Source organism: Cibotium barometz, chromosome 21 (genome assembly GCF_041138505.1).
Source record: "Cibotium barometz isolate CiBa-2024 chromosome 21, ASM4113850v1, whole genome shotgun sequence".
Classification (NCBI taxonomy): domain Eukaryota; kingdom Viridiplantae; phylum Streptophyta; class Polypodiopsida; order Cyatheales; family Cibotiaceae; genus Cibotium; species Cibotium barometz.
This window is the reverse complement of record NC_141066.1, coordinates 42,468,989-42,491,148: the sequence shown is the minus strand read 5'-3', so window position 1 is coordinate 42,491,148 and position 22,160 is coordinate 42,468,989. Positions and strand designations below refer to the sequence as shown.

At 46.0% G+C, this 22,160-nt stretch overlaps 1 protein-coding gene across 2 annotated transcripts in view; it reads left to right on the top strand.

Annotated features, from left to right (window-relative positions):
* The window catches only part of LOC147627193 (succinate dehydrogenase subunit 7B, mitochondrial-like), a 75,053-nt gene that overhangs the window by 35,818 nt on the left and 17,075 nt on the right, over positions 1-22,160 (top strand). The window lies entirely within an intron of this gene.

The following is a 22,160-nucleotide window of genomic DNA, read 5'->3' as shown; positions in this document are numbered from 1 at the left end:
CCTTCATTTTACAAATCAGTGGATATATTTGTGTATTTTACAGAATACAGGGTTCCATCAAGAGAAGGTGTTCATGGAGAATTATATGACATACCTATTCTCACATTAATGTCACTCGAATGGGAAGTTCCTGATCCAAATACCATAACAAGCTTCAAATCCAAAATCAAAGATGATATTCTTAAGGCTATGTCTCTTGGAAGGATTTCAAGAAGGATAAAAATTCAATGGTTCTTGCCTATACATGTCTTTGTGGCATGTTTCAATACAATGGAATTGGAGAGGACAAGAACGATGTGGCTTAATAGAAGACTATCTACGACTGATTTGGACACTGTACTTGGAGAAGGATGGAGTACCAAGGAAACTTTTCATATTGGCGACAATATCAGTTGTAGAGTAAGCCCAAATTCTATGTCTATCTCATACCAACTATGGCGTCAATCCCTAGTTTTGGGCTATGACTATAGGAGATGGAAAAGCAAGCTTGGTAGTTGGGTCCCTTTGGATTCTGAAGAGAATTGTCCAGAGTTTGAATTTAACATCATAGTCCATCCATTCATAGATCCTAGGAACCTTATAGTAACATCAAACTGGAGACTACAACATGTAAGAGAGTCGCTTGAGTTTCTGGACGAAACATCACCTGAATATAGATTCAAAGTAGATGATATTGTTGTCAGTACAAGGATGGAGAGTGTAACCTCATGCATCACATGTCTTCTCCCAAAAAAAGTTGTATTTGAGCCACTTGCAAGGGCAAGTTTGTTAAGCTGAAAAGGATTTCTCCAATAATGTAATCAATATATTCTGCTAAATTTCGTCTTGACTTCTTCACAAAAATGGTCAACATATTGTTCGCAACACAAAATAAGGTTTAACAGTTGAATATCAAATTGTTGATACTGAATTTAAGTACAGAATATAGTCCCAAAAAGAGTGTGTTCATATGGACAAAATGAACAAAACAAAAGCCAATTTGTGGAATCACTCAACAAAATCAACTTTTCTTTTGGCATGGGATGACCCTGGATCTTTAGAGAATCTTTCTCTCTTCTGTTTGCTTCGATCAAATTTGGCTGATTGAGGTTCAAGTTCCGGTGTTTTGAGCTCTTGAGGTGTTGGAAAGGAAGACTTTGCAGTGGATTCCTCAACTGGTGGTAAGTTTGACAAAGCTTTGGAACCCATTCCAAGTCAAGATATGAGGGCTTTTGAAATTCTAAATATTCCTCCAGCAAGACAACCCAAACAATCAGTTGTTATTGAAGATGTTTCGCATACTTATAGTACAAGAAAAGCTCACGATATTAAAGAAGAAGTGGAGAAAGACCTTTGCCAAAGAGAAGAAGGAAAGAAAGAAGAGCCCTACTAAGAGTAGATCTTCCAAGGGAAAAAAGAGCACTACTAAAGAGAAGACCCTAGCCCTCCTGCTAAAGAGAAGAGCCCTAGCCCTCCTGCTAAAGAGAAGAGCTCTTCACTAGCTCAAGAGAAGACCCCAATCAAAGAGAAGACCCCAATCAAAGAGTCTTCTCTTGAGCTGGTGAAGAGCTCTTCTCTCTAGCAGGAGGGCTAGGGGTCTTCTCTTTAGCAGGAGGGCTAGGGCTCTTCTCTGTAGCCTGAGGGAACTTCCCTTTAGAATGGGTCTTCTCCTTAGTAGTGCTCTTTTCCCCTTGGAAGATCTGCTCTTAGTAGGGCTCTTCTTTCTTTCCTTCTTCTCTTTGGCAGAGGTCTTTTTCTTTTTGGATGAGTCATCCTTGACATGGCTTTTCTTCTCCTCCTTTTTTCTTTTCTTTGAAGTTGTACCCTTAGCTTCTTTCTCAGGTGGAAAGGGGGGAATCAGGATCAACTGGATTGATAGATCTTTCCAAAACCATAGACACTGCCTTCTCCCTTACCCAACTTACCCAAGAATCTGGATATTCATGCAACTAAGACAAAAGAAAATGATAAAATTTCTTAATATGAGAAAGTCACTAAATGTATTGACCCAATCAATCAATGCTATCATTACATGAACTTACAGTAAGTGTTGTCATTCTAAATCTTGACTCAAGATATCTCCAAGCATTAGCAAGCACCATCCATCCACAAGATGTTGAGTCTTTCTGCAAAGGAACTTTCTGATTGTAGTACTTAAAATCTTCAAGTTTGTAGTCTTCATAGGTGGAACCTAGGAAACTCAAGATAAGTTTGACAGCACTGCAAGCATAAAATATTGAGGGTCAACCAAACAATTGATTGAAAAGACACTGTGTAACAAGGGAATCAAGAATGGTCACTTGCATAGCCATTGAGTCAGGAAGATCCCTCATAAGACATCTGGAGACATAAACAAAACATATCAATAAAATATGGAATCTGAGAAATTCATCAAGAAAGCAAAAGAAAATCCACACAAACCTTAGACAGATAAAGAGGACTGTGTCACATATCTCAATATTGTGATTCACAAGCCTACTTGTGTCTTCAGGGGCAATGTCACAATAAACCTCATCCTCTCCATGCATGGAGACATCTACTACCATTTGACCTGTAACATTCTGATAAAGTTCTGAATTGGATGCATGAAGAATTTCAGCTTGCTGAGAAAGAATGTTCTTCTCCTGCTCTCTCTCTTTCTCCACTTCTTCTTTAATATCGTGAGCTTTTCTTGTACTATAAGTATGCGAAACATCTTCAATAACAACTGATTGTTTGGGTTGTCTTGCTGGAGGAATATTTAGAATTTCAAAAGCTCTCATATCTTGACTTGGAATGGGTTCCAAAGCTTTGTCAAACTTACCACCAGTTGAGGAATCCACTGCAAAGTCTTCCTTTCCAACACCTCAAGAGCTCAAAACACCGGAACTTGAACCTCAATCAGCCAAATTTGATCGAAGCAAACAGAAGAGAGAAAGATTCTCTAAAGATCCAGGGTCATCCCATGCCAAAAGAAAAGTTGATTTTGTTGAGTGATTCCACAAATTGGCTTTTGTTTTGTTCATTTTGTCCATATGAACACACTCTTTTTGGGACTATATTCTGTACTTAAATTCAGTATCAACAATTTGATATTCAACTGTTAAACCTTATTTTGTGTTGCGAACAATATGTTGACCATTTTTGTGAAGAAGTCAAGACGAAATTTAGTAGAATATATTGATTACATTATTGGAGAAATCCTTTTCAGCTTAACAAACTTGCCCTTGCAAGTGGCTCAAATACAACTTTTTTTGGGAGAAGACATGTGATGCATGAGGTTACACTCTCCATCCTTGTACTGACAACAATATCATCTACTTTGAATCTATATTCAGGTGATGTTTCGTCCAGAAACTCAAGCGACTCTCTTACATGTTGTAGTCTCCAGTTTGATGTTACTATAAGGTTCCTAGGATCTATGAATGGATGGACTATGATGTTAAATTCAAACTCTGGACAATTCTCTTCAGAATCCAAAGGGACCCAACTACCAAGCTTGCTTTTCCATCTCCTATAGTCATAGCCCAAAACTAGGGATTGACGCCATAGTTGGTATGAGATAGACATAGAATTTGGGCTTACTCTACAACTGATATTGTCGCCAATATGAAAAGTTTCCTTGGTACTCCATCCTTCTCCAAGTACAGTGTCTAGATCAGTTGTAGATAGTCTTCTATTAAGCCACATCGTTCTTGTCCTCTCCAATTCCATTGCATTGAAACATGCCACAAAGACATGTATAGGCAAGAACCATTGAATTTTTATCCTTCTTGAAATCCTTCCAGGAGACATAGCCTTAAGAATATCATCTTTGATTTTGGATTTGAAGCTTGTTATGGTATTTGGATCAGGAACTTCCCATTCGAGTGACATTAATGTGAGAATAGGTATGTCATATAATTCTCCATGAACACCTTCTCTTGATGGAACCCTGTATTCTGTAAAATACACAAATATATCCACTGATTTGTAAAATGAAGGTGGTTTGTCTGCATACATTACATCTGCAATCTCCTTGTGAATTGCTTTGAATGTGCCACTTAAGCTCTCAACAGGCTATCACTCCACAGCTGTTGATGGAAAGATAACTGAAATTAAACAAACAACAAATATATCAGAAGGAGAAATATTGTGTTGTATCAAATAGATAAAGTTTTGTTAAATTACAGTAAGAATGGAGAATTGGATGTTCATCCAAGTTCAACACCATGTCTTTGGCCATGTAGACATGTTGAACTTTTGCAAGCCAGCCATTGTCGGTCACTTTGAAGGCAAGAACGCGATCTTTCCAATGGGATTTCACTTCATTTCGCTTGGTTCTTTTCACCCTGTGGGCACCTTTGCAAGAGGGAAGCATTGTTACCCAATCATTCACACGAAAAGACATGGGTTTCCAAACACCATCCTTTCTGGTGTTATGAAAATCACAAGAAGTTATATTATGAGAAGGACGACGTGAGAACGCCATAGAAGCTCACAGATGAGAGAAAAATAGCGAGTCTTTTGAAAATGCAAAGAAAGGAGAATAAGCCATATGCCAAAATGGAGGGAAGGTGGAAAAGGGAATGAGCCATACCAAAATGGAGAGAAGGTGGAAAGTAGACGTTTGAAAAAATTTGGTGATTTGTCATTAATAGCGTTGTTTTCAAGGCCTGAAAAGAGAAGATTTCGTATCTTTCTGCTTGATTTTTTGAAATATAAAATGAAACAAGATGTCACTATTTTGGACCCAAACTTTAATGTTAGCCATCGTAAACGTCTAAATTAAGCCGTTTTAGCCGTTCGTCACTAAAATAGAACCGTTAAGAAGACATTTAGAGGAGACAAGAGTGCCATACTTTTGTATACGTGTCAATTCACAATTGGACAATTTCTTAATCCTTAGATTACAAACAATCCTTTTCTAGCCGTTTTTCCTCCAGAGGAGTGGTGTACCTAGCAGCTTGTTCGGTTGCTTTTGTAGCTAAGTTGCTGAGGAGGTTGCCTGTGGAGCTTTCCTGGTACCTGTTTCTGCAATCTTTCATCTATGATCGAGGACGGCGCCTTTGGCTTCTTGGAGTTCACTCAGCATCCGGTGCTGAGAGGGGGTGTTAGACATCATCTCCTTGTTGCTGGCTTCCTGTTTGGTATCCTATTTTAGCCTCTAGGGCTGACCATGTTAGCTAGAGGGGTTGGTCACCCCTCACATGTTTTCCCATATTATTCCACATTTTATGGAGTCTTGGGCTTTTTTCCCTAGTCGTGGAGGACTTTTTTCCCTAGTCGACTGCCTACATATGGGCATATATATGGCTTGCCTCCCTCATTCTTCACTGCTTGCTTAGCATTGTTTGCTACAGTCCCTCACTGTCATGTGCATGATCAATGCCATGTACCTTCTCAGGGCTAATCCAGAAGGGGGCAGCGAGTAAAAGATCAATAGGACCAGAATTTAGGAGTCTCAGGTACAGAAACTGGTGTGGACTTGGAGCAAGGCATGGAGGTCATGAAAGAGGAGCCGTCGGCTGGTTCTAGGAGCTGTCGGCTGATTCCAGAGAGCAAGGGACTGAAGCGCATCAAGAAGACAAGGCGGTTGACCAACCAAGAGGGGATCTGCGTTTTATGGATTTAATGCCAGGACTGCTGGTCGGCCAGTTCTCCAAGGAATAAATAAGTCTATAAATAGGCTAGGAGGCTCATTGTTGGATTCATTCAACCCTCTAGGGGTTTGGGTCACTAGGATGTCCCATAGGGGACAGAATTTTGGGTGTTATCACCTTTTCTTCAAGGCAGCCTAGGGCTATGTGTAAGAGTACCTTTTTGTACTAAAGCAATATACTGAATTTCCAACATATCTCTCTCTCTCTCTCTATATCTGCGTTTTGCATCAAATGGGTTCCAAGAGTGTTTAGGGCTGAAAGAAGACTCCTATAGCTTCCGCACATTACACTCCAAATAATGGTTCCAGACCTCACAGGCAAAACACCTTCCTTGTTCTGCAAACACTGCAAAGAACATAGGCTCGGACAAAATAAACTCTGCTCAAGATCTCTGAAAAGATCACTACTCTCCTCCAAAATTTGTAAACTCCTGTCACCCTCCGCAGAAACAAAACAGCTCTCGAAACTGATCCTCAAGTGAAGTGGCTGGAGATAGGCCCCCTTTGAGTGTAGAAAACTCATGTGGGAAGCAAAACGCAGCCAAAACACTGCTGTCCAGCAAAGAACAGCACTCCACCGCCAACAGAAGGCGAGGAACATGAAGAAACCTGGAAACTGTGTAGGCCAAGAACAAAACACAGGTATAGATGCTCCAAAATCAGCAAAATATTGACTGAAATAAAAAATTCATTATCCTTCTCAAGTACCAAATTGCCTCAAGTACTCTCCTCCAAAATCTATAAACTCCTGTCATAGAAGAAAGTCTCCATAGAATCAAAACAGCTCCCGAAACTGATCCTCAACTGAAGTAGCTGGAGATAGGCCCCCTCTGAGTGTAGAAAACTCCTGTGGGAAGCAAAATGCAACGAAAAACACTGCTGTCTAGCAAAGAACAGCACTTCACCGCCAACAAAAGGCAAGGAACATGAAGAAACCTGAAAACTGTGTAGGCCAAGAACAAAACACAGGTATAGATGCTCCAAAATCAGCAAAATATTGACTGAAATAAAAAATTCAGTATCCTTCTCAAATACCAAATTGCCTCAAGTACTCTCCTCCAAAATCTATAAACTCCTGTCATAGAAGAAAGTCTCCATAGAATCAAAACAGCTCTCGAAACTGATCCTCAAGTGAAGTAGCTGGAGATAGGCCCCCTCTGAGTGTAGAAAACTCCTTTGGGAAGCAAAACGCAACGAAAAACACTGCTGTCTAGCAAGGAACAGCACTTCACCGCCAACAAAAGGCAAGGAACATGAAGAAACCCGGAAATTGTGTAGGCCAGGAACAAAACACAGGTATAGATGCTCCAAAATCAGCAAAACGCTGACTGAAATCAGAAATTCAGTATCCTCCTCAAGTACCAAACTGCCTCCAAAGCCACAATCCAAACAAGAAACCCCCCCTCCAAGTGATTGGAGTCCACTAGAGAAGAAAACGCAGCCTGAAAATTCAGGCCAACCAGTGTCCACACCTCCTATGAGGAAAAACGCTGAAGAGAAGGTACCTTCGGGTCCAACAAATGAAGCCCAGGTGAAGGTAGAGCTACCAGCAAGATCAGTTCAGAAAAACGCAGCAACCATGGCGGCAAATCTGAAAACGCAGAGGTATTCGGGGCAGTAGAAAGGGCAAACTCTGGAAACGCAGAAGAAATGGGTACACCCAAGCCTCAGATCAGCAAATCAGCATCAGAAAACCTGTAGGAGAAAAAACGCAATATGTAGGCTGCTGCTGTCCTGCACAGAATAGGCGGCCAGCACTTAGGGGGGGTAGATGCTGCTGAGTACTGAAGACTTGCTGCAAAACTGCTGTAGACAACTACCTGTAGAAAAACGCAGCACTCTAGGTGCTGCTGCCCTGAAAACAGAGCAGCGGACAGGTGAAGAAGGGATCTTAGGGGTCAAACCTGTAAAGGATGACCTCGGGCTGCAATGGAGAAGCGCCTGGAAGAGGCAGGCGACTAGCAGCAAACCTGAAAAGAAAAAACGCAGATCTGTCCATCTGCAGAAAAATGCAGATCTGACCACCTGAGGAGGGAGAGGAGGGAGCATCCAACACTGATCATCACCAGCGCGATAGAATGTGCAGCGGAAGAAGGGAAAGTGGAAACACAAGAGAGAGAGTGAGAGAGAGAGTTGGAGAGGAAACACAGGTGAGAACTTGCTCTCAATATCATCATCCAAAGGAATACATGTCTCGAGCAAGAGGGGAGAACCTCGTATGTGAGGGACTACAACCAACACTGATCATCACCAGCGCGATAGAATGTGCAGCGGAAGAAGGGAAAGTGGAAACACAGGAGAGAGAGTGAGAGAGAGAGATGGAGAGGAAACACAGGTGAGAACTTGCTCTCAATATCATCATCCAAAGGAATACATGTCTCGAGCAAGAGGGGAGAAAACCTCGTATGTGAGGGACTACAACAGACAATGCTAAGCAAGCAGTGAAGAATGAGGGAGGCAAGCCAGCTATATATATGCCCATATGAAGGCAGCCGACTAGGGAAAAAGGTCCTCCACGACTAGGGAAAAAAGCCCAAGACTCCATAAAATAGGGAATAATATGGGAAAACATATGTGAGGGGTGACCAGTCCCTCTAGCTAACATGGTCAGTCCTAGAGGCTAAAATAGGACACCAAATAGGAAGCCAGCAACAAGAAGATGATGTCTAACAAGAGGGTCCCGAATGATCACGAGGTTCTCCATAAATTCAACCTTAGTGCCCAATTTGCAAATCTCATGTATGGACCCCAGTTTTAGATGGATTCCTCCAGGCACAGCAGTGCGGTATTTGGGATGCCAGATTGGACTAGATTTGTCACCTGAGCAGCAGATTGCCCCGCTTCTTCTGAGCATTCGGAAGAAGCTTTTGTATTGGAGTACAGCTCGACTATCCTTGGCTGGGAGGGTGGTGGTGGCAAATCAGGTGCTGTTAGCGACCATGTGGTACATTACGTCTTGCTGGATCTTCTCGAGCTCTTGCATCAGCCAGGTACAGAGGCTGATCAGGAACTTTCTGTGGTCTGGGCGGGACGGTCAGCCAGCTCGGGCAAAGGTTGCATGGGCAGTTATTTCACTTCCGCTGGCTCAGGGAGGTTTGGGCATTATAGATCCAGTCGATCAGAGCAGAGCCTTATTGGGGAAGCTTATTGTTCGGGGGCTGCTTCCAGGCGCAGAGCCTTGGAAAGAGCTCCCTTTGCAGCGGCTGCTGCAGGCTCGGGCGCCCCTAGCAGGGGGCACTTGGGCACCAGAGATTCGCTGGATCTTCATAGAGATGAGGAGGACAGGCCTCAGTAGAGGATGGGAGGGCAGATTTGCTTTGAGTATCTTGAGAGCTTGGGAGCTGCTGAGACCGGGGCTCTCTCAGCGACCTCCTTCTTGTGTTGAGGAGCGGGCCAGACAGCCGCTCATCTGGAGCCCAGCGGTTCGCACAGAGCAGGGTCATATGCTGGGTTCTCGGCCTCGTTTAGCCTGGGGGCCTCTAGCGGCAGGCCCAACTCGTAGTTTTGGAGACTGGCAGGCCTTTTGCAGTCTCCCAGAGGAGATCCAGGTGGAGAGGCTGAGTCACTTCAGAGGGGGGTTGATTATGAGAGGTGATATTCAGGAGGCACTCACAGAGGAGTGGTTCACGCCTCTCGAGCCAGTGACCCCACGGTGGATGGGAGCCTTTACACAGTTGGAGATCCTGATTGCTGTCAGAGCTTGCACTGAGGATGGCAGTTGCCTCTACTATGAGATTCAGGATGAGGGCAAACTCCAGCGAGTGGATGTGGAGTCGCCTTTGGTTGCAGAGTGCACCTTTCAGAGGATTAGGGTAGTGGCCGCCGCTTCTCGGAAGTGGCATATAGACCCCGATCTTGCTGATGTGCTCCCGGATTGGCGTATATGGGCATATGCAGCGCGTCCCTTGGCCCGGCTACAGTGGGACCCCGGGGAGTACGAGTGGCACGATCCTTATGCATCCCTCGAGGCCACAGAGATTACCCTTTTCCAGTATACTGTTCGGCTGGGGCGGCATATTTTGACGGCGAGGAGGACGGTCTCTCCAGTGGCAGCGGGGCATTGGCGGCTACAGGGGCTCTCACAGGAGTTCCTGGAGGATTTTTGGGCTCGGCTCTGGGCTAGTCGACAGGCCCGCAGGATCTCGACTTTTCAGTGGCTGGTCGTCCACAGGGGCTCAGTAGTTGGCACTTGGCTTGTTTACAGCGGTCTTCCGGCGGCCTGCGTCCGATGCGGCCACCCTATGGAGACATAGAGACATTGCCTTTGGGATTGCCCTCAGGCGCAGCAGATCTGGCTGCGGATGCTGCGTATTCTGGCTCCCCTCTCTCCAGAGGGTATGTTTACGTGGGGTGCCGCTGCTTGGTCGACTTCGTCAGGGCGTGCTATGGGCTATGAGATGGAGCAGGGCAGTCAGGCCATCAGATTTATTAGGGGCCAGCCTCGCCTGGTTCCGGCACCGGATTTCTCGTCCGCCAGTTGGACACAGGAGCGGGATTTACGATGGGAGCTACTCAGCAGCCTCACCATCTGGTTCACCTGGAGGGCCCGGTGCTTTACGGCCTTTGAGGGGAGATTGGAGCCACTAGCAGAGACTGTACGGGGGATTTGGCAGGAGTTGATCCACACCCTGCGAGGACAGCACGACCGCATCCGGGGAGACTCGGATGAGGCGATCTTGCGGCGCCAGGCCTTTCACACTACTTGGCGTTGTGGCCCCTTCTACACCTTACACACGGGATCCCCCCGTTGGCACTACAGGCCACCTGTTTGGCTCTTCCCCCCCCCTATTGTATGATTTAGCCTCTCAGTCCTTTGTACTGATGCTTGTATTTTGCAGCACCTAGGGAGAGTCTCCCGGGCTGCCATGCTGTATTCACTGCTCTGTTTCTCTTATGAGCAGGAGAGATCTGTTGTAGCCCTACGGGCGTTTTTTATTATATAACTAATGAAAGGATCTTTTCTCGGAAAAAAAAAGAAAGGAGATAAAATCCTAAATCTGGCACATATAGCACTCTCGAGGTGTACTTTTCTCCATTGCCATCCGGAATGAGGGGCTGTCAGAATACGCAGTGGAGACGATGACCAGATCTGGGAACACGAGCAAAACGCATGCGGAAAAGAATACAGCACAAGAGAGAGAGATATAGGCGTGTAACTCTGCTCTATATACACAAGAAGATCCCGGAGTATGATACAAAAGTGGTATGGGGGCTGGGGGCCTATATATATGCCCCATATACCAGTCGGCCTGTGCTACAGGCAGCCGACTGGTCCTGAATCTCCACGACCAGCATATGCAGCCAGTCGGCCAGCATTGAGTGTCCACGACTTGTCTAGTACAGTCGGCCAGCTCCAGTACACACATGCTGATGCAGTCGGCCAGCAAATGGATCCTCCTGGCAACTCAGGGTTGCCTCCCAAGCCACAGAAAAAATGGGAAAAATACGGAGAGTGGGGAAAAATGAGAAAACACCTCATACGGGCGGGCACACCCACAACAAAGGCCCTGGTGTATAAAACTAGACAGGAGATGACTTCTAACACCCCCTCTCAGTTCTTGGCTGTGAAACCAACCACATGGAGCTGGGGTGCCGCCTAAGCAAATCCTGAGATAGCGACTTCGTGAAGAGGTCCACCGTACTGTCCTCCGTCGAACAGAACTCTAGCAAGATGTCATCAGCAACGATCTGTTCCCGAACAAAGTGCCTCTGGATGACCATGGGTTCCTCCAGTGGAAGCCCAAACCTGCAATGCAACCTCTGCATCCTCACCACCTCACAAGCAGCATCACAAGCAGCCCGGTACTTTGCCTCTGTCATCGACAAGACAAAAGATGACTGCTTCTTACTGCTCCGTAAAACTGCTCCTGGGCCTGAAGTAGATCTCCTCCCCAAACTGAGTCACTCCAACCATGGAGTCGGACTCCATCCAACAATCCCCCTCCTGTGTACAAGAGTCCATGATCCTTCGCATGCTGCAGAAACCACAGGAAACGCAATCCTGCCTCCCAAAGAGTCATCCGCAACCATGAGCTCAACTGCCTCATCAGGAAGCTCACGTCCAATCTGGTGTCCATCAACCATATCAATGAACCATTCTGCTTCTGAGTCAAAGAGGCATCACACTGCTCACAAGGATCAACACATGTTACGATGCAAAAACAAGTCCTGGAAACCTGCTGAAGACCACGCAAGGCCTTCTGAAATCTGTCAACCACCCCCTCTGAATCCGGAACCACAAAGCCTGGACTATGCACCTCCTTCTGCAAGTAATCAACTGCCACCTGCTTGGCTTTCCGAAAGGTCCCCGTGGAAAGAACATCCTCAACTACTGGAGGTTCTTTGTCCCGAATGCTACGAGACATCAGAGCATAAGTTACCTGTTCAGTTTCCTCTGACTGACGAACACAAGAACTACCAACATGAGTACTGGAGAGTTCCTGCCAACTGCTGCCATCTACTGGCAAGCTATCCACCATCTGGTCCCGGAAAGCCTGCACCTGCAGAGTATCCACACTTAAGTGGCCATTACCAGACTGCCACTTATCACAAACCTGAGGACCTGGGAGAGAGAGTGCTGAAAGCTTGTAAACTCCATTCTCCACTCCGCCTTCCCAAACCACTTGGCCTGTTGCTTTGTCCCGGAGAGCAACAAAATGCTCATCAAACTCCACCCGTACGCCAGTCTTGCAAACCTGATGCACTGACAACAGATGAAAACCAAGTGCCGGAACATACAACACTTGGGAGGAATGCTTCCCCCCTCTGCCATCGGGAACGATCTCCATCCTGCCCTCACTGTGAACTGGGATAGTGGATGTATCCCCAGTAAGAATGTGACCAGAAAGCCTGCAGAGATCCTGTAAACCGGAACAGGAAGGAGTCATGTGCTTGGAAGCACCACTATCTAGAATCCACTCCCGGGTATCCGTTGCGGAGAGTCCTCCGATCTTCTCCCTGCCTGAAGAAAATGAAACAGCGGTGTCCACCACCTCCAGGTGCACAAAGGCCGGAGTCTTCATGATGGCTGCTGAGGAATCTTCACCCTTCTCGGTCTTCCGCTTGGGACACTGCCTCCAATAGTGGCCTTTCTCGCCACAATCATTACAGGTCCTCTCTGCCTTTAGTTTCTCACGGTCAGTAACGGACTTCTTCTCAGAAGACTTCTCCGACGAAGCCTTCCCTTTGCCCGTGTTACGGCCTTTTGATCGTTGGCCAGTTAAGGTCTCCGAACCTCCACCCTGAGGAGGGTTCGTGAATCGTTCCTCTTGGTCCAGGACCATGGGCACAAGCTCCTCCCACGTGATGGTGCTGAGCCTACCACTGGTAATCAAAGACGAGTAAAATGTTGAGTATTGAGAAGGCAAGTGTGATAGCAACGTTATGGCCATGTCCTCTGACGATATCTCCTTCCCAGCCTGAAGAACTTCCTGCTGAAGAGCCTGCAGCTTGTTAATATGCTCCCGCATCGTTGACGACTTTGCAGGGCTCATAACCCGCATCTGTACTTCCAAGGAAATCCTCTTTATGGGTGATACCCTGTTGTAAAGAGAGGCCAAATGCTGCCATATACCTCTGGCCAGCGTCATATGCTTTACATGATTGATTACCTGCGGTGTGCAATTGAGAAAGATAAACGAACGGACCTTGGCGTTGACATGATCCCACATCTGTGTCTGAGCCTCCCGGTCCTTACGGATCGACGGTAACTCCCCTTCCTCTACTTCCGACCGTGGAACCCCAACAACGACGAAATCAGTGAGGTCGTAAGACTCCATAATAGATTCCATCATAACCTTCCATATGCCGTAGTTGCTCCCGTCCAACTGACGGTCCACCGGGAACGTGGGGAGTGTCGGGATCTTCACATGCCTCTCAGCCATCTCAAACAAATCTGCCATTGCGGGGATGTACTCTGAAAACGGTGGGTGGGTGGGAACAAAGAAGAACTAATACCTGCAAGTGGCTGTCCAGCAAATCAGCCCGCTGTCCTCTTGCTTCTCCTCTTCCCGAACAGTCCAAAACAGTCCACCAATCAACCACACAACAGTCCCCCTCTTGCTCACACAAATCCTAAGAACTATCTAGAGCCTAGGCTCTGATACCATGTCAGAATACGCAGCGGAGATGATGACCAGATTTGGAAACACGAGCAAAACGCATGCAGAAAAAAATACAGCACAAGAGAGAGAGATATAGGCGTGTAACTCTGCTCTATATACATAAGAAGATCCCGGAGTATGATACAAAAGTGGTATGGGGGCTGGGGGCCTATATATATGCCCCATATACCAGTCGGCCTGTGCTACAGGCAGCCGACTGGTCCTGAATCTCCACGACCAGCATATGCAGCCAGTCGGCCAGCACTGAGGGTCCACGACTTGTCTAGTACAGTCGGCCAGCTGCAGTACACACATGCTGATGCATTCGGCCAGCAAATGGATCCTCTTGGCAACTCAGGGTTGCCTCCCAAGCCACAGAAAAAATGGGAAAAATAGGGGAAAAATACGGAGAGTGGGGAAAAATGAGAAAACACCTCATAAGGCGGGCACACCCACAACAAAGGCCCTGGTGTATAAAACTAGACAGGAGATGACTTGTAATAGGGCAGTGTCCCTCGCCAAGAATGGGGACAGTAGTGTTATCTCCTATGGCAACTCTGCCGTGGTGTTGTTGCAGTTCATCAAGCCAATCCTTGCGATAAGTCATGTGCCATGTGGCACCGTTGCCCAAAATCCAATGAGGACAGTGGGAACAAGAAGGAAAAGCCCACTGGATAGGGAGTATCGGACTCATAGTAGTTAGGAAACGCATTTCCTATAGGGAAGGAAACTTGGAAACGTTTCCAAAACATTTCCTTGTAGGAAACACGTTTTTTTCAAGCAAAATTTTTAACCTTTTTTTTTTGCCCCAAATCTAACGTTGAAATTTGTGCGACTCTTTTGACAAAGTTTTTTATGTAGTGTCATGTATGGTTTTTTTTTTTGTGGCATGGAATGATGGATGATTATATGATTTTTGTTATTTGTGATTCAAAGACTATAGGCTTCAAATTGATGTTTCCATGTATTCTATGCATTTAGTGTTATTTTTACATATTTTATACAGTATATATTTGAAATTTTGTACATGCAAGAACCTGTAGGTGTACAAGGCATTGTGAGACTCAAACGGTTGCCTTCACCTCTAGCAGGGTTCCCTATCGATCGGAGTGGTTGCGTACCACGACATCATCTCAAGAGAACATGTGCATTAATTATGCACTGATGTCTCACATCCGGAAGGACTCAGAACCTACTCTTATTGGGGGGCTCTTTCGAAACCGACGTGGAAGTAGGCCATGGAAGCAGAGCTTGATTGTATTGAATGGAATCAGACTTAGGAGCTGGTTCCTAGACCGGCAAAGCGGAAGGTGATTGGTGTCAAATGGGTCTTATAATAAGACCAAGATACAAATTGGATGAGACTCTGGATAAGCACAAGGCCAGGCAAGCTATTGTCAGAAAGTTGACTTGGATTGATGATACCTTTGCATTGAGACTGCTTAGATGGCGATGATACACACAGTTCTTGCTCTTGTTGCACACTCTTATTGGCCCATTTTTCAGATGGATGTCAAGTCGGCATTCCTCAACGGAAAACTAAATAAGGAAGTTTATGTGGAATAGTCCCTGGGATTTCAGGTTCTTGGCTCCAAAGGTATGGTCTACAGGCTGAAAAAGGCCTTATGTGGTTTGAGACAAGTCCCCAAGGCTTAGTATGAGAAGATTGATGCGTTCTTTCAACAAAAGGGTTTCAAGTGATCGGCAGTTGATCCAAATATCTACATCTATCTTGAGAAAGGGTTGTATACTCTTCATCATTCGCTATGTGGACGACTTGATTATCACATGCAGCTATACAATGCACATTGCTCAAATGACTTGATTATTACAGGCAGCCATACAATGCACATTGCTCAACCAAAGGTTGCCCTCAATAAGGAATTTGAGATGCTAGATCTTGGATTGCTTCACTTTTTTCTTGGATTGGAGATTTTTTCAGCGCTCAGATGGCATATTCATTTCTTAGCAGCGGTATGTTACAGAGCTGCTAGAGGCCTTGAGGATGACAGATTGTAAGCCCATCACTTCCCCCATGGATCTTGGCATCAAACTCTCCTTTTCTGGATCGGATCCAACGGTGGGAAGATACACTTCTTTGCGTGTTGCGGTACTTGAAAGGTAGGAAGGATTTTGGCATTTTCTATGGAGAGGGGGAAAATATAAGTGGCTTGAGCAATTCCGACTGGGCTAGAGATGCGGATTCTTGACAATCTACTACAGGTTATTGCTTTACTCTTGGATCTAGAGCAATTTCACATAGCCTATGGTGGCGCTTTCATCAAATGAGGCGGAGTATCGAGCGGCCTGTTCGGTTGCTTGTGAGGTGATTTGGTTGCGGCGGCTACGTGAGGATATTGGTTTTTGATAGTAGCAAGAGCCTACCCTTATCTCAGGCGACAACGAGAGTTTCTTGGCTATTGCTAAGAATCCGGTATTTCATGCGCGGACCAAGCATATAGAGATCTAGTACCACTTTGAGTGAGTAGATCTTGGCGGGAGACATTATCCTTGAATATTGTTCTACTCAGGACAACATTGCAGACTTATTCACCAAAGGATTATCTCAGTCAGCTATCGTCTTTCATGGCAGCTCCTTGAGTCTTGGGCCACCCCTAGGACCGAGAGGGGGTGTTAGCATATATCATCTCTTGTTGGTGGCTATTTTGGTGTCTATGGTGGTCCTTTTCGTGCTCAGGTATCCCCCATATTTTTCCCATATTTTCCCATATTTTTTCCCTATTTTTAGGCCTTTGTTGTGGGCTGCCCACCCTATTTTATGGCATTTATGCCTATTTTTTGGGCAAGGGCCCAGTTGGCCAGTCCCTAGGGGCATGGGCAGGCTGTTACCCAACCCATGAAGGGCCAACACAGCCAGTTGGCCAGCCCTACCAAGCTTGGGCAGCAAGGCGACCAGCACTTGAGTGGCCACGTATGAAAAAGGCGCTAGCTTGGTTGAATAAACAAGTCGTGGAGTTTGATTAAAGAGGCCGACTCCCTTTCAGCAAACCGACCAGCCCTTTTGGGAACTATAAAAGCATAGGCTTGTCTAGGTTTTCACCATCTCATAATTCACAAAGTGCTGAAGGTATCTGAGGGCCAAAGGACAGCCACCACAGGAGAACCCAAGCAAGGTGAACTTGAAGGTCAAGAGTCAAGTGTTGGAAATATTGTTCATCCCCAGATGGACTCCTTGCATGCTTGTGTCTGGCCCACTTATAAGGCCTTGCACTGCATATTTTTTTTGCTATTTTTGCACCATTTTTGGGAGCCTTTTTTAAAGCATTTTATTGTCTTTTGTCCTGGTTGGCCAGGAGGACCTCGCAGACCAGCTCTAGAGGACCTATATAATAGGATCCTTAGTCCTCTTCATTATTATCTCCCTTTTTAGCCCTGATTTGTACATACTAGCACTCACAGGCCTCCCTCGTGTTGTACCTTCAATCGTATTCAGGTTCTTGATCATGTGCAGTCTACTGTCTACACGTTGTTTTATTCTCTTGTAGCATGCGCCGAGTGTCATGTGCAAGAATTGCCATGGACATTCTCTGGAGCTAGTCCAGAAGGGGAAGCTAAGGAAAAGATGATTAGAACCAAGACTTGGAGCATAAAGTGCAGAAGTGGCAGTGTTCGACTTGAAGCAGGGCATGGAAAACAAGGACAGACTCTTTCTTAGGAATGAAGACCAAGACAGTGTTCAGAGTCAGGGTAGGAACGGATTGGGGACTGGATGGAACAGATGCATAGATTTTATTCAGAGTCAGAGTGGTTTTGGAGACCGGGCCGGGTTTTCAGTGAAAAGGGTTGCCAGAGATGGATGGATGACATGGGGACTTCGGGAATAGAATGGGATGATGGCAGTCATCCAAGAACAGGTTGGAATCCCGTCATCAAGTTTAGCAGAGGGGGATGTCATGTACAAGAATTGCCATGGACATTCTTTGGAGCTAGTCTAGAAGGGGCAGCCAAGGAAAAGATGATTAGAACCAAGACTTGGAGCATGAAGTGCAGAAGTGGCAGTGTTGGACTTGGAGCAGGGCATGGAAGACAAGGAAGGGGTGCTGTCGGCTGCACACAGGGGGCTGTCGGCTTAACCAGATAGGAGGCGGCTGCAAGCACATCAATGTTTATGGAGAATAATGCCAGTCGGCTGGCCGACCAGCATTCCAATGATTTAGTGATTCACTCCCTTATGGAGTGGGTCCTTAGTGTAGGACTGTTTTGGGGTGAATACACCATTTCATGGAGGGAGCCTATGGCTGTAGACTTAGGGTACCTTTTTTGTACCATATGAATATATTGAATTTCCATCTCTCTCTCTCTCTCTCTCTCTCTCTCTCTCTCTCCCTTCTGTCTGCGTTTTTGCATCAGCATGTTCTAAGTGGTGGTTAGGCTGAGAGAAGACTCTCAGAGCTTCCGCGTGTTACACCGAGCTAGGACCGGGTAACAACGAAGCCTTCTTTAAACCTGAGTTTAGTGAGTGTTTAGCAATCCTTTAAAACAGCATACATGGATCTGAAAGAGATGTAGTAGAGACGACACCAGATGGGGTCTTGAATTACCCACTGAAGCTTGCCCGCCCCTCCCCCCTTCCCCCCCGCAAGCAAGAGTATTTGCTTTATTTCTTCTTCTGGAGAACTGTATACAAGCTGAACTGTGTCCACAAGACTGAGCAGACAAACTGACTTATTGACCACCAAACGCAAGGACAAGGCGACCAAACGTTGGGTAGAAGTGTGCATAAGCTGTAGGCGACTGTGAAGCTATCTTCGAGAGGATAGACCGGCACGAGACTGAGGGTTGGTGTGCTAAATACTCTTGAAGAGGTTGAGCTTCTTTGCCTTGGGCTGAAAGCACAAGAGTGGCTGTAGTATGCAAAGGCTGGAGCCTATGCACACATGCTTGACTGACTTTGCTTGATAATCTTTGATTTTATCTGATGATTTTTGGGACTGAAAGAGTCTTGTCTTTTTATATGATGCCAGGGTGCTAGTAGGCTGCCTGAATAGCCTATCGGCCTGCAGATAATGCCCATGACTTGTTTATTTGCAGCATTTAATGCTGGTCGGCTGGGTGGGCTGGTCGGTTGCTGGCCGGCTGGCTGCATGACCTGGCCGACAGCAGTCTAGCACTGGCTGACTGCTGTCCAGGCCTTAAAGGTCTTGGCCGACTGCAAGTACAGTCCATAAGGGCTGCTGCCTGGTCTTATTGAGTGGCTAGGGTGTCAGCTACCCCTTGCAAGGCTTGCCCATGGTTAGGGCTGCCTTGGGGCTGGCCCCACTACTTGCATGCAACTGAATGCTTCTATGATGCTTACTACTGCTATGGCTGACATCTACATGCACCTATATGATGAACACTTGCTGAATTCTCCACAGTGGGTTAAGGACTGACTTGACATTGACCTCTATGGTTGGGAGACTGACCTACGTAGCTCATGCCTGACATGTCTTGGACTGGGGCCCACAAAGGAGTCATGGCATATGACAAAATTGTCGGAATGCATATCGGAAAATGAGACAACTGTTGTGAGAAGAAAACGCAGGAGTGTAGAGAGAGAGAGAGAGAGAGAGAGAGAGAGAGAGAAGCTGTATAAACTATGCTATATACACAAGATCCGGTACAATAACAAGTGGGGCTTTGGCTGAGATTTGCCTTTACCTTTTTGACCTGTAATAAATGCTTGTTCAGCACTTGTGTTCATATTCACGTTCTTCCTGATTTGCTCTTCTTGTAGCAAGAGAGCAACAAGTTCCTGATACTTAAGGGGTTCAACAGCATTCCTCATGCTGAGGTTCAAAGAGGTATGAAAAGCCAAGTAAGATCTTGGCAAAGAGTTCAAGATGGTGGACACAAGCTGTGTCTCAGGAATAATCTCATCCACATTGATGAGTTGCGCTCTCAAATCCTGCAGCTTGTTCAAGTGGCTAGACATATCATCTCCTTCATGCATTTTCTGATTATCCAGCTCTCTTTTCAAAAACGAGATCCGAGCCTCATTACAAGCAGCATACATCTGCTCTAAAGTCACCCATGCATTCCGTGAAGAGCCAGCTGAACGAATATGAGGTATAATAGACCTCTGTACTGACAATGCAATATGTGACAAGGCTTGTGCATCTCTGGCATCCCATGTCTTCTGAGCATTTGTTCTTTGAACAGGCAATGGCTGACCTGGTGCCTGTACTTGTCCTCCTCGTCCACGAGCGCCCCTTGGGGAGGAGTCTCTGGAGCCAATGGACCTGGACGTGGTTCATCACCACTAACAAAATCCCAAAGACCTTTTGCCACGAGCACATTTCTCAGCATAAAACTCCACAAGGAGTAGTTCATGCCGTCCAACTTGTCTTCCTTAGACAAATACGTGAATACATCACTTTGCTGTTGATTTGCCATTATGCCAATGCACAATGTTGTACCTGTGTATCAAAAAACCCAATAGCAACAACCCTGAAAGCAACTGTACTCCACTGAATACAGCTAACCTAAATATGCCTGCACTCTCAATCCTCTGAATGTGCAACACAATGCACCACTGACTGAGTAGAGCAGCAAAAATGGCTTACACAGTGCCAAAATGCCCAAAAATGCCCAAAGTTACTGCACCCAAGACCTTGCAAAAAACCTGTAGAGATTTCTTTGCAAGAAAATCTGCCTGTATATGTTAGAAAATTTTCATAGAGAAAATGCCCAAATTTCAAAGCTTGTAAAGCTTACCACAAATGTGACTTTGCAGATACAAGTCGACTGTTTGCTGTATGAAACAACAGTTCGAAGCAGGCGCAGCAGGTACAAGTTTGCTGTACGGAGCAGGTACAGTCGATTGTACGGCTACTCTACAGAACAGGGTGCTGTACGGAACTGGGCGAACAGCTGACGGCGAGTGTAGGTCGCCTGCAGGTACTGTATGGGGCTGGGCGACTGTGTACGAAGCAAAGCAGGCGCCTGTACGGAGTAGAGGGACTGTACGTGCAGCTGACGGGTACAGTATAGAACAGGCGAAGAGCCTGTACGTTTGGTGCAGCTGGTGGCGGGGACCAGTACGTTTGGTGCAGCTGGTGGCGGGCACCAGTACGGACAGCTAGTCGACGAACTGGCAGGCTGGTCAACCAATGTACGGAGCAGAGTACGGAACAGGACAGGCGCCTGTACGGAGTGTACGGCTGAAGGCGACTGTCTGTACGCGGCTGCAACTGAAGGCGACTATATGTACGGACACTGTTGGCGTGGAGCAGTACGGGCAGGACGCGTGGAGCAGTATGGGCAGGGCAGGCCAACTTGGGAGCTCTGATACCAAATGAAGGAGCTCAGCTGTTAGGGTTAGGGTTTGGAAGGTACTTCAGCAAGAAACGTGAGTGACAGAGAGAGGAACACGACTTCTCTTGTATTCAGTAGTAATAAAATGAAGTACAATAGCCACATAAAGAAGTGACCTAAAAGGTGTGTTCACATGGTCCGGCCATAAAGTGTGCCAGGTGGACCAAATCACTTATAAACTATTATAAGTGGAACTAAGTTAAAACTGGGGGAAAAAACCTCCACTAGCTGAAGTAAAAAGTGCCCCAGTAACCTACTGATGATCACTAGCACTCCTCTGGGTGCATACACAGCATAAAACTCAACATTGTGCAGGGCATGGGGCAAAGTGAGAGATCAAAATGCCTTGATATTCTTTGACACAGGTGCTAGAGCCAACTTTATTTCACGGGAGTGGCCGATTGGGGATCCATGCAGAGGAGATGGGGCCTTTATATGAGGCTAACATGGCTTGTCCTGGGTATGCAGAACCCGTCACTCCTATTATTGGGAAGCTCAGGCTTCATTTGCAGGGTTATGTGGACAGCGAAGAGTTTTTCATCATGCCACTTGATGGATGTGATGTTTTGTTGGGAATGCCATGGTGCCACAGAGTACATGCGGTGGTGGATACATACAATAGGAAGATCACTTTGACTCATAGAGGGAAAGAACATGTTTTGGATGTAAAACTTAAAGGGGAATGTGTTCCTATTGTATCAGCTTCGGCAATTTCATCAGTAATGAAAAAGCATCTTTCCGCGTACTTGATTTATGTAAAGGATGCAACAGATGATGAGTCTAAGTCTAATTTGTCTATGTTAGATAAGGACAAGACTGATTTCTTATGTGAGTTCCAAGATTGTTTTTCCGAGTCATTGCCAGGAGAACTTCCTCCGGAGAGGCCAGAAGATCATGCCATTGATCTAATTCCGGGTAAAACTCCACCAAATAGACCGCCGTACCGTGTTAGTGCAGCCCAACAAGAAGAAATTATGAGTCAGGTATAGGAGCTTTTGAATAAAGGGTTGATACAGCCTAGCTCATCACCCTTTTGCTCACCTGTACTCTTAGTGCAAAAGAAGGATGGTTCTTGGCGCATGTGTATTGATTACAGGGCGCTGAACAAGAATACCATCAAGAATCGATTCCCCATTCCGAGG